We start from the raw sequence: 12,645 nt of genomic DNA on the forward strand, positions 1-12,645 counted from the left end.
CCTCTCTAATTAGACTGGCCGCCACGTTTTAGAAAGCTAATAGGGATCCCAAGAATGAAAAAAACTTTAGAGGGAGACATGTAAGAGGGTGGAATGTGTAATCAGTGGAATAGTGTCATTTTTATGCTAAGCCGTCCAATTGTCAACATTACTCGATTCAAAGATTGTGCTATTAAGAGTTAGCATGATTATCGCAATAAAGAGTGACCTGGCTTCAGGGATTATTCAAAGCTCATCATGTCTGCATATTTATTTAAGCATTTTAAGGGATTTATTATATGACTAATCTACATGTAAATACATAGGATAAGTATTGTTAGAAGTAGTATTAGTAGGCTAGCGATTACGACTCATATCAGCATAAAGCTTAATGTAATATGCTAACTTAACTCACCATCTCCATCCATTTCAAATATTAGCATCACAGGACTCAACAGCATCTACTGGTTCAACAACTAGACTTGTTCTGAGGAATTTTGTCCAGCTTGTCAAACCAAGGGAATTTGACCTCATTGCTGAATACTCAACTTTCGCCAAGCTAGTCTTGGACCTTTACCAATTGCTGTTGGCAGTTTCTTGGGCTTCACCGACTCAGCTCATTAAAGCTTTGGTTCATGCACTAATACAGACGTTAAGCAAACTGTTTTTTGTGTGAGTGCTGTACCACATTTGACGAATGTGCTCATTTGCCCAAAAGACGAGGAGGCATTTGAGTTCCTTGTGTCTCCAAGTCAACCAACGACTCAGTTTTTTTGGGATGCTAACTAGCTAATGTTAGCTAGAGCCGTGTCACAAAGTTAGAAAGGCAACGATGGATCTTTTTCTCATTTAAATAGTAACAGAACTAGCAAGCTAGGGGTGTGCAAGGAAGCCAGCAGGCTAACTTTTGGTGTCCTGCTTTGACACCATCAAGGTTAGAAGAGTGGAGCGTGTGACTCAAGTGACTGCCGCCTTGTTTTTATTGCCACTTCACTGTGGGTTTGTGTGTGAAAGACATTGGGTTATTGCAAGCGACACGCATTTTCCATTCCCACCTTGACTGTCCAAACAGAGACATCAAGTGCGGGAAGATGGAACAAACTTCTCAGGGTCGGAGTGAATGGCTTTCTTTTTAGTTAAGACATGATCCATATACAGTGGTATAGCAGTAGAAGCCTTGTTTTCCTTTTTGTCCCTCATCATTATGCAAGTTGTTGCTGCCGCTTCAAGTGATTTCTCCAATTGACTGTATTCTTTTGTAACAAGAAATTGTTATGACTCAACATCGTTCAAAGGTACAATTAAATCCATATTGCATGGAAAAATGCATCTTTATTTGTGATCCTTCAGAGTACATCATGCCAGAGAAGGGGAGCGTTTTCCTCCTCCAAAATCTACACTTTGGCAGTTATTTCTTTCAGGGAAACCAGATATCTGCCCTTTTATCAGCAGGGGACAAAGGCTGAGTGACAAAGCAGAGATCAAACAAAGAGATTAACAGTGGCAGAGAGCATCCGCCAAGGTCCCCTGTTCACCTTTAGAAAATCTGTTTGCATCAAGGAGTGTCTTTACGGCGTATAACTCTCAGGCAGAGGAGGGATTTTTCTTGAGGAAGAAGGTCAGCAGTCAAGGACACTTGAGAGCAAACATGCAGGCGGAGGCATGCAGCCGACCTAAACACACTTCTGCACGGATAAACACAAACATGCAAGAAAGAGCCACACTTACAAAGATGTGCATGACTGTCCACTGAAAGAGTGGCATTTTCACACAAAAACATCTCACTTCAGATTCCTCTCAAATCTAATCTATCTAATCTAAAAACACTTTTTTTTTTTCTTTCTATCTTTGCACATCGTTAGAAAAATTATGTTGGATTCATGCAAACACAAAATGCACTCCCACAGCCATCCACATCGCATGACTGTAACTAACCTGTCAACCTGCGAGGTAAGGGGCCTGTGTCAACGGGGCGACGTCTTTTGCGCTGGAATCGTTCACCAACTTCCGTTTCAAACCGCTTCTCCCCAGCGCTGACTGTTGCTAGGTTACAAAATGTAACTTCAACTTCCCTTGGTAATGTCCATTAGGTGGTTTTTAGAGACTTCCTTGTGTTTAATATTCGCTTTAATTTAAGTGAATATCACCAAGAAAACAAAAACAATGTAAAGGAGTAATTTCCTGGCAACATACCACCCTGAACATGCTCGAACTCATTCGATTTAGGAAGCTATGCTGTGTCGGGCCTGCTTAATGCATGGTTTGAAGTCAGTCGTCTCTTAACCAAAGGTCAACTGCAAGAAATCGCTGTGAATTATAAAACGTGTTTTCTTAGGTTTTCAGCGGCTTTAAAAATGAAGATGTATGCATTGAAAATTCATTAGCGGATTATTAGAAATTAATGAATGTCGTTTTTTTTTCTCATGAAGTACATTCAACTGAATTTTATTTTGATGGAATAGCTAACAATCATCTCTTCTGAAAGTGGTCAAGTTTTTTTTCCCCCATTAATATTGCAAAGACTGACTATTTTAATTGTTTAGATGACAGTGTATAATGTTAACATACTTAAAAAAAGTGAAAAGCTGTTGTCATTGAAGGCATCATGTGCTACATTGGAGGTCACATATTATGAAAAAGACATTCCACCGTGGATTTCTAACACTTAAACTGTATGTGTCCCTAGCCTGTCTACAAATCCCTACCTGTTTTTTGCCTGCTCCACTTTTCAGAAAATGGCCGTTTGGAGATTTTCCCTTTATGACATCACAAAGGGCAACAACTCCTCCCCCAGGTTGGTGACACTCCCACAGCTTGGAGTTTGTTCTGCCCTCTGAGCCGAGGATCAGAGTGGAATTTTTTTTTCCATGAAATTTCACAGACATGCTTGGAGGAGTGCTGAGACTTATCTAAACTTGTTGAAAAGGAGTTTCATTTGTTGCCTTTAAGACACACATTGATGCACTGATGGTGCAACTTGGAGTTCAGCATCTTTTCAAAGTACTCTAGTGTATGTCTTTGACAGCTCATATCTTGCAATTAGGGGAAGACCGGCTTTACCTCTTGAACCAAAGCTTCCTGAGGAAAAATAATAGAAGAGAAGCATCCAAAAATTACTTTTAATTGGCAAGAAGAGTGCATGCGAGACTTCATCATAAGTTTGATGCAGGAGAACATTTAGCCATCGCTGTAGTTCGGTGGGTTACAAAACATAAATTCACTTCTTCAGTTACTCCGAGTCAATGGTGTGACTTTTGTCGATTTTTCCCAATTATATCTGACAGCTGGACTTTCCTGCAAATTGCACATTCGTCCAATACATCTGAGAAGGAGCCAAATTAAGAAATCTTTGTGCAACAGCTTAGGCAAGACCGCAGTATCCTCTACCTGTGGATAACTATTGGCCTCTTGTGGGTGTGTGTGCCTTCCTTTCCGAGAGCTTAGTGGTCAAGTTCAGAGAGATGATTCATGAAAACAGCTCATTAGCTGGTCATTATTCCAGACCAAAAATGTAGCAGAGTGACCCTTGGGTCACTTTGTGGAGTTATCATCGTCGACAGATTGCAACAAGGACAATGAAACCACACACGAATAGCCATCAAGAATATATTCAAACTCACCATTTTAGGCTACATCAAAAAGATTTGACATTCCCCCCTTCTTTAGAGTTTGCTATGGAAGTTGTGCAGTGTACTTTTCATGCAGACAAACATTTCATATGTCTGCCCCCGGGGGCAGGCAGCAAAAAGAGCATGCACGGTTGGAATCAAAAGAGAGAAGCCGTGCGAGCTGTGAATCAGAAAACAGCAGTCACCTTCAAACTGATACCTTCAGCTATACAGCTCACCATCTCGCTACACACAAAGAAACAAGCAAGGTAACATACTCAAATAGCACAGCTACCCGGCATCTGAAACGTTCAACAGATGTTAAGCTGTTGGCTGCTGTCAATCAGATATATCGGCCGATATCTTTCTTAGATCTATGTTTGATCTGTAGAGACAGATGGATATATATAGATAAACACAACTATTTGGTTGATCCTTCAAATGCAGTTCTCAAACACTTGTGGAAAAGATAAATATAAGGAAGACAAGATGGTCACTCAACTGTAAAGTAACTGTGCATGTCCATGCATCACCGCTTGACAGTCTGCTAGAGTAATACAATGAAACTCAAATGAAATGCTATTTGACTGGTGAATAAATCTAGTATTATCAGTGATAAAATTAGCCAATACCGATAGTCACTGGATCGGCTGATATTGGCGGATATTATCGGCTTGCCGATTAATCAGTCAGACTCGTAAGTGAACCTACAGGTTTAGTCTTGGAAATTGCTCAAAGAAAATAAGGGGGAAATCTTACACTGCTTGACCTTAATCCATATCTAATTCATGCAAAGGACCCGCCCTTGTCCAAGTGATGTTTTTACAACTTCGACAAGAGGATGAAGCAGAAATATTCTTTTGATCATTAGAGAGAAGGGGGGAAAAAAACAGCAGGACGTCTCTTCCAAATGTGATGAAAATAGCAGTCATATGTGTACGGCTTGGGCGGCCGGGGCTCAGATGGTAGAGTCGGTCATCTCTCAACCGGAAAGTTTAGGAATCAATCACCAGCTCCTGCAGCCACATGTCCGGTGGGCAAGGCACTAAACCCCAAGTTGCTCCTGCTGCTTCGTTCGTCCATGTAAAAATCAACAAGGATTTTTCCTTTATACCCCATTTTAGTCAGTCTTTAATTCTCACACCAACAGATGGCTGTTTTCAAAGAGCAAGCAGGAGGGTGTCAGGTGTGACTGTACATGGCTCACAGGTCAGGTAGGAAGGCCCCCTTAGAAGGATTAAGCTAAGTGCCCTGGGAAGGTCGGGATGTGCTTTTATTACATAACCAAAAGCCAGAGAGTGCAACGTGTGATGCATTCAGTTGACTCTGGTTGTGAATAATGCCAGACTCTTTGGCTTAGGGAGATTTTTTTTGGCTAATGGTGCATAACAGCTCTTACACTTTAGCCACAATGTGAACGTCAAAAACGCCTCAACATGCCCATGGCAACACTACTGCTACTGCAGTGGTCACCATGGTTTTTCTGTACCTATTTAACGTATGAATACCTACAGAAGAATGCTAACAAACAGCCTTTAGAGAGCAGCTTCACCTGATGATTTATTGCATCAGATCCAAATAAAGGTCTGTGGGTATTTCAAACAACTTGCCCACTCTAGCATGAAATAACACCATCAAATAGTCAGTTGCGAGCATTTATTATGAATTTAATATGTGGCTGCATAATAAGTCGCTTTATTCCAAAGGAATCCCGAGTGTGATGTGATGTGATGTAGTATATATTGGAGCCTTTTCCCCCCCCATCAGCAGCCTCGGGCAAGTTGTGCAGACTTTGTGAATAGCAAAGCTCCCTTTGCTTTAATGTGACAAGACAATATAAATGATGCCCTCTGTGTTTTAAAAGAGGCAGCGATAAGGCTTGCGAACTTTGATGTGCACTTTGCCTCCAGTGATGCTCCCTGGCTGTAAAGTAGCAGCGACTTTGTTATCCGCCACAGTTGGGAGTTTTTTTTATTGCCTGTACTTCAAGACCATGAGTAATGAAATCATGTAAGGACCTTATTTCCCAATGGAGACAGTGATGACACCATGTGGCCTTTCGATTGTCAATTGCCACAATATCCAAAGACAGAAAAGCGGAAATGTGAAGTCTTCACTCTTCATGCAGGGGTGGAAAGTAACAAAGTACAAATGTTGAATCACTTTGAATCACTTTGAGCTTTTATTGCGCTTTTCTAGTCTTCTGACTACTCAAAGGAGTTTTACAAGGCAGGTCACACCTACTAATTCACACACTGATGACAGAGGTTGCTATGTAAAGTGACCATTCATACACCACTGACGAAGCAGTGGGAGCAACTTGGGGTTAAGAATCTTGCCTGAGGACCCATCGGACATGGCTTCAGGAGCTGGGGATAGAACCCCCAACCTTCCGGTTGAGAGACGACCAACTCTACCAGCTGAGCCACATCCACCCTCACTGTTTAAACTGGCCTATAAATAAAAAAAAAAAATTGGCAACATGAGGTGAGCACAACGAGGTGAGCACAACAAGCTAGAACCCAATAGTCCAATAGTCATTTATGCCAGTGGTTCCCAAAGTGGTGGTCAGGACCCACCAAGGAATCTAGATAAATTAGATTCAGGAAAGAACCACTGGCGGTACTTTTATCAGAAACGTGTTCATGGCAAGACTGGAAAATCCCCCGGTTAACAGCGTGAGATACAATCTTGTTGCCTTCAAAAAGTACCAAATTGAATGGAAGGGTTTCCAGACCAGTTGGGATTATCGCTTAGGAACTTGTATCTTGCAATGGAAAGACAAAGTGATTTAGACTCCAGGCTCTTTAAACCCCAAATAATCTGCTTTATATAGAACCCACTGTGCAGGAATGCCTCTAGCTAATAGGCTTGGAATGGACATAATAAATCAACCGTGATGTAAACAGCCCCACCTTAGCGAACCGAGCTGGGCCCTCCCAGTCACATCAATTGCTGGATGATTAGGTTGCGGTAAACTTGACCTAATCTTCCAGCAGCGCAGGCTAACAAGTCGATAATAAGGCCTAATAGCGGAGAAGAAACTAAAGGTAGAGGAGCTTCAAACGGGGCCTCACCCCATGAGAACTCGACTGCCCGTGTATTAAGACTTACTTTTGCGCTCCTCATCAGTCAAACAAGACACCCCCTTTGCTATAGCACTAATCTGCCTGATAGCGGCTAACCTAAAGAGGAAATTCAGGCCACACAGGGATCTAGAGAAAAGCTAACCATGGAGCTTCAGTGCATAAGTAATGGTGGGAGATTAGACCCGCGTGATAAAGGCTCTTATCATATGACCTGGCTGTGGACTATAGGGAGAGAGTTCACCTCCCTCATATGAACTCCTCTAATGATTCCCTCCTTGCAGCCATAATTAAACCCCGTTGCCCGTTGTCTTGATTCATTAGCTCCCCAACTCTGTTTGTCAACCTTGATCAATTACGTGACCACCTATCTCGGCCGAGCTCTTTAGTGAACACTCTCACGTAGCCTGGTCGTTGTGTATGTGGCAAGCTCAGGAGCGAGGCGGTGTGTGTGTGTGTGTGTACGCTCATGTCGGTGGGAATGAAAGAGATAGAGTGAGCACGGGTTGCATTATCATTCCACACTGTGATTAGGGGGAACCTTAATGGACGTCTCAGCAGCGACAACACCAAGATGAGACAAGCGTTTAGCACATGTCTAGACTGAGGCGGTTTTGTGTGCGAGTGTGTGCTTGCAAGTGATGCGAGCAAGCACTTGCATGCTCTCCGCTGGGAATACATTTTTTTTGGCGAGTCTGACACTAATTAATGCAATGGTTTTAATCATAACTTTTTTTTCCTCTTTAAAGGGGAGCTGCAGTGAGGGGAAGGTGGGAAAGGTGTTTGATTCCACAATGAGTACACAAAATACAGCGTGGGTGGTAGATCACAAAGTTGAATGGCATCATACATTTTGAAAAATGCTTAAATAATGTAGAATGGAGGGGCGCTGGTTGGGAAATGGTTAGTGTGTGCATGTTCCCCATCATGAAGCAGCTTATCGGGATGCCAGTGATGTTAGAGTTTGAATGCTTCCAGCGGTAAACCTAGGGATTCACATTATGAACAAACACTCCATATTGACTGTAGTTGGGGATTAACACAAAGACCCAGACCGACATGACAAAGGGACAACAGAATCACAGAAACACAAACAGGAGATAAGGCTGGGAAAAGATAAGGTACCAAGAAAATGATTGCAAGAACAAGCAGCTGGGCTGTGTGGATCCATATTACATATTGAATGAAAAAAAAACCAAGGAAAGGCATGTAGGCTGCAAGAATACGTTGGATTGTGATTTTTGTAAGAACGATTTAGAGGTGATTTCATACAATTTAAGCATTCCCTTTTTCCCCCTTGGCTGTGGCTAGAACTACATTATAGCTGAATACTTCCCTAACCTACCGATTTGGTCTGACATGCTGGCCCCCGGCCAAACCTCCGCCTGCATGCACACAGGGGCAAACCAAGGGTGCTGACTCACTCCTCCAATTTCTGGTTAATGTCGATTGGCAAAGCTCCCAACAACAGGGAAGGGAAAGTGGTCATATGGTCAGAAATCCTTTAAAATCTTTCCTGGCAACAAGTTGTTTCCGTGGGATTAAAGCAAAAGCACTAAAGGCAACCCCTTTGTCATTATTGCAGCTGCTGGACAAAAATACCTCCATCTAGCCAACAAACCTCCTGTGCTGCATGTAAGAATCATCTGTAATGTATAACGGTCATGTGCACTGGATTAATTGCATTGGGTTCACGCCCAATCCAATGCAATCCAAAAGATGCACTACTCATGGCCCACAAACACATTTTGCAGTAGTTTAACACTTGAATACTGCATGAATAAATCATCAATCAAACAAAGAAATCCAACAATCATTCCTAGAGGTCTATGCTGTACTCGAGGTCTACACCATAATATTGTATATTATTGATAGAAACCCAACATTAGCCCACCATGAGCAAGCACTTTGCAAAAATGTGCAAAGTGGAGCATCTACTGATGTGAACCCAGACCAGGGTGGGAGCAATCATGCTAGTGCAGGGCATAAAACAATCGAGCCTAATGTGAAAACACCCTTAATTGGACTAACACAATAAATCTACTTTCTCTAAATACATGTTAACGATCAAAACATAGTAGTATATTGGTGTCCAATACTTGGGCCAATGTTGAATGGGATCGTACTAAAGGGGATCACTTTACACTTGTTTTAAGATAACTGGAGTAGAGTTAGAGAGAGACAAAGACTTGGCAGCATCTAGAAAAACAAAAAGACATTCAATCAATGTTGACTAAATATAAATTCAATTATCCCCGTAAAAGACTCCCACTGGAAAGTAATTTACTTGATTCCCTCGCTGATACTTGCTACAAAGCTTGATTATCTTAGTCATTACTTTTACAAATCAAAAATGAAGAGGAGCAGTCCTCTCTGATTAATATCCTGGAGTCTGTTCAATAAACAGCTTTATTCGTCAAAACAGGATATGAAAGGGTGGACAGCTGTGATATAAGAGGATGCGTGGATTTAAATCAAGGAATCAGACCTTTAAAAAATGCAAATGTTATGCAATGCTGCCGACTGAGGATAACCAATATGTGTCAGTATGCAAAAATATCTTGTTTGCTTGGTTCAACAGCTTTCCGTTGCAATGCATTGCGAGGCTCAAGGTTCATTTCATTATCTTTCTATAACAGAGAGGGTTGTTTAAGGATATGGAAGTGGTTGAGAAAATGAAAATAAACCATCATATATTAAGTGTAGAGGATGAGCCTGACGAAAGAGGCCACTCTGTAGTGTGGTGGTGAATACTTTTGTATAATTTGCCAGATGGCAGCAGGGTGAACAGACTATTGCTGGGGCGGATACACCATAATGGAAATCCCCGCAGCCAGACAGCTGCCATGTTGGATCCGATCGAGCCAAACACAAAGACCGACTCCGGCTTTCAGTCCACACTGTTGTTTTTGGACAGCTCCATAAACACCCACAAACCCTTCATTGTCATCACCCCCTGGAAAATCCCAAGCAGATTTTTTAGCTCTTCTACAATCACAATCTCCACACGGCTTCTGAGAAACACATTTGCCAAAAAAGATAGGAGTGTGAGCACTGCTGTCACTTTCTGATTACCAAATCTGATGAGACGGCTCCAGAAGAAGCAAACATTGTGTTGATATCAGATATTTATCGGTTGTTTGGGCTTTGAAAGATCGTCGGAAATTGCAAAACGGGTTATTAGACCCTGTTGAATTGGAGTTGAATTGGAAACCTTGAGTTGCAGTTAATCTATGTGTGACTTAAAACCATTTAGAGACTTGAAATAGAACATCATATCAAATTGGTAGTGGGCAAACCAACAGTGCATTGTCTAAAGCGCATGGTGCAACAACCCTTAGTGGTTGTCCGACCCCTCTTTAATGTCACACCAAAGGGGTTGTATTAATTATCTAGAATACCCAATGGAGAATTCACTAAAAATGGATTGCAGCCAATATCACCATAAATTGAGAATACTTTGCTTTTGCCAACTGCATCGTCTCAAGGTTCTAATTAAAATCAAATGTACAGACTTTATTAACAGATAATTATTTTTAAAGTCAGAAAGCGTTGCCTTTAAATGCATGATTAATGGAAAGTGTGCGCATTTTGTCCCCTTTAAATACTGTGGCGCAGTTACCGCCAACTCGCAGCAAAGATTACGTTTTCACTAACTACGCGTAGAGTATAGCCCTGCCCAGTCCCCGGGGGGGCTAAGCCCGATCTTTGTGCACCCCCACTGGCACACAAAGACGATGTTAGCTCTACAGCGCAGTGCGGGATACATTTAACCCTTTGCTTGTGTTTGTGAATTAGATAGTGCCTTTTTGATTTATTTGCACTAATGCTTTGCCAATTATGTGAATCAGGCTCTCATAATTGTATTCATGACTCAAACCAATCAGATAATTTTTTTCCCCCATTTCTTTTATAAGCCTGCCTCGGGATTGCAACGCGTCAGGAAATGCACCAGATTGCACCTCATGTTTGAACCAACACGTCCCTGGGTGCTAAGACGGGCACACATACATTTGCCAGTTGGACAGTGTGGGCATGTGGCATGAAAATGACAACTGCATTGGGGGGGAAAATAGCAATAAGATCTGTACTGCCCAACGCCCTTCACTGCTTTGTGCTGGGTCTAAGATAGGGTCCTCAATCTGTCTTTTCAGTCACACCGATGTCCGCCAATTTTCGAAATCCAATCTCCACTGCAGACCAGGAAAAACCACTGAAATGTAAATGGGGTTAATGGTCAGCTTATCCCACTTGAACTTGACATCAGAACATACTGGGTAGCTATAATCGTCATTTCTGATTGGCAGGCAGTGACAGCTTCTCTGACTCACATGATGTAAAAAAACCTGTGAGTGGAGGCAGGAGAATGTGTGAAAATCAAATGCTGCAAACCTGGGGAAAAAAACTAAAGGATGTTACACGGTTGCTCAAGGGGAAGTGTCAATCATGATCATGTCTTCTTGTGATGCTAGTGCTAAAAATAATGCGTAGATGCGTGTAGAAGTGAATGTATGTATCCTGAGCATGCAGGGAATAGGAAGTTGTTGCAGATTTTCCGTAGAAGCTGTATAAATTGTGTAATCTGCTGAATTTAAACCAGCTTGTAAAATTCCTTACACTCTTAATACAATAGTCTTCCCACTGCAATATAGTAACATACTTTCCCTCAAAGCTTTGTATGCATTAGACTTCTATTGATGTCTTTTTACTCTTAGTTCTACCGCAGTGGAAGTCTATGATAGATTAAAAAGCGCCTGTTTTTGTGTGTTTAGCAGTGCTGTTAAGCAACCAAGAGGCGCCATTGGCGGCCGAGGCTTATTTCCATATCACAAGCTCAAATGCGGTCGCATTGGTGAGGAGCTTTTCCTATTTTTATATCCAGGGATTTTATAGCCCCATGAGGCTGTTTAATCAGAGTTAACTCTGTCTGGAGCTGAATTACAGGGCAGTCCTTCTCCCCAAGCATCCCTCTCACACACACACACACACACACACACACACACACACACACACACACACACACAAACACACACACACTGTACATACGCACAAACGCTGACAATCCCCCCCAACCTCCCGGCCCATAATCGCACACACACATATACTCAAATGGAGGGCCATAAAGTGCTCTCGCTCTCCTTCGTACTCTCGATCTGGACAGAGTGATAGAGGGTGGTGCAGAGGGTGATCAATATGTTTGTGCTATAAATAGCCAGTAGCGCAGTGTGGTGCTAAGGAGGAGGGATGCAGGGGTAATATATTTGATGAGGGGGGGGAACCCAGTGGTGCTCAGCATGGAAATGTTGCTGTGCATTCACAAAAGCCGATCCAGGGACGGCAGTATTACAGCTATTTTTGCTGCCCTGCCAAGGCTTTCCAGTGCATTTGAAATATAGCTACACAGCACGGCGTAAAATAGGATGTCATTTATATTGTGGAGATATGGAAGGAGACGTTGTTTGGCTTTATATAAAAGGGCGAAATTCCTTGAAAATCTCAAACACAATGAATAGCAATGAGAGGTTTTACTGTTTGGAAATGCAGCTACATATCCATCAGGTTGTCCTACTGTAAGAAATATATAAGGTCGCGCTTTGGTTTGGAATGAGCTAAATGCTTACATTAGCATACTAATATGCCCATTGAAGACAAAGTGAAAATATGCTCATGTTAGCAGAACTATGAAAATGGAGCATTTTTATCTAAATTATTTTGGCCTATTTATCCCAGCGCATGGACTCACAGGCACACACAACCAAAGCTAATTTTGACAGAAATACTCAAAACTGTAAATGGCAACTCCATAAAAATAACAAATACGTATTGAACCTGAGTAGCTGTACCCCAATTGCTCATTACTATATTGAGAATTGTTGCATTCCTACTGACTACTTAGACCAGGAGTTCCCAAACTTTTCATCCCGCGACCCCCAAAATAACGATGTGAGAGACCGGGGACCCCTTCCGTCCCT

This window comes from Labrus bergylta, chromosome 24 (assembly GCF_963930695.1).
Source record: "Labrus bergylta chromosome 24, fLabBer1.1, whole genome shotgun sequence".
NCBI classification, from domain to species: domain Eukaryota; kingdom Metazoa; phylum Chordata; class Actinopteri; order Labriformes; family Labridae; genus Labrus; species Labrus bergylta.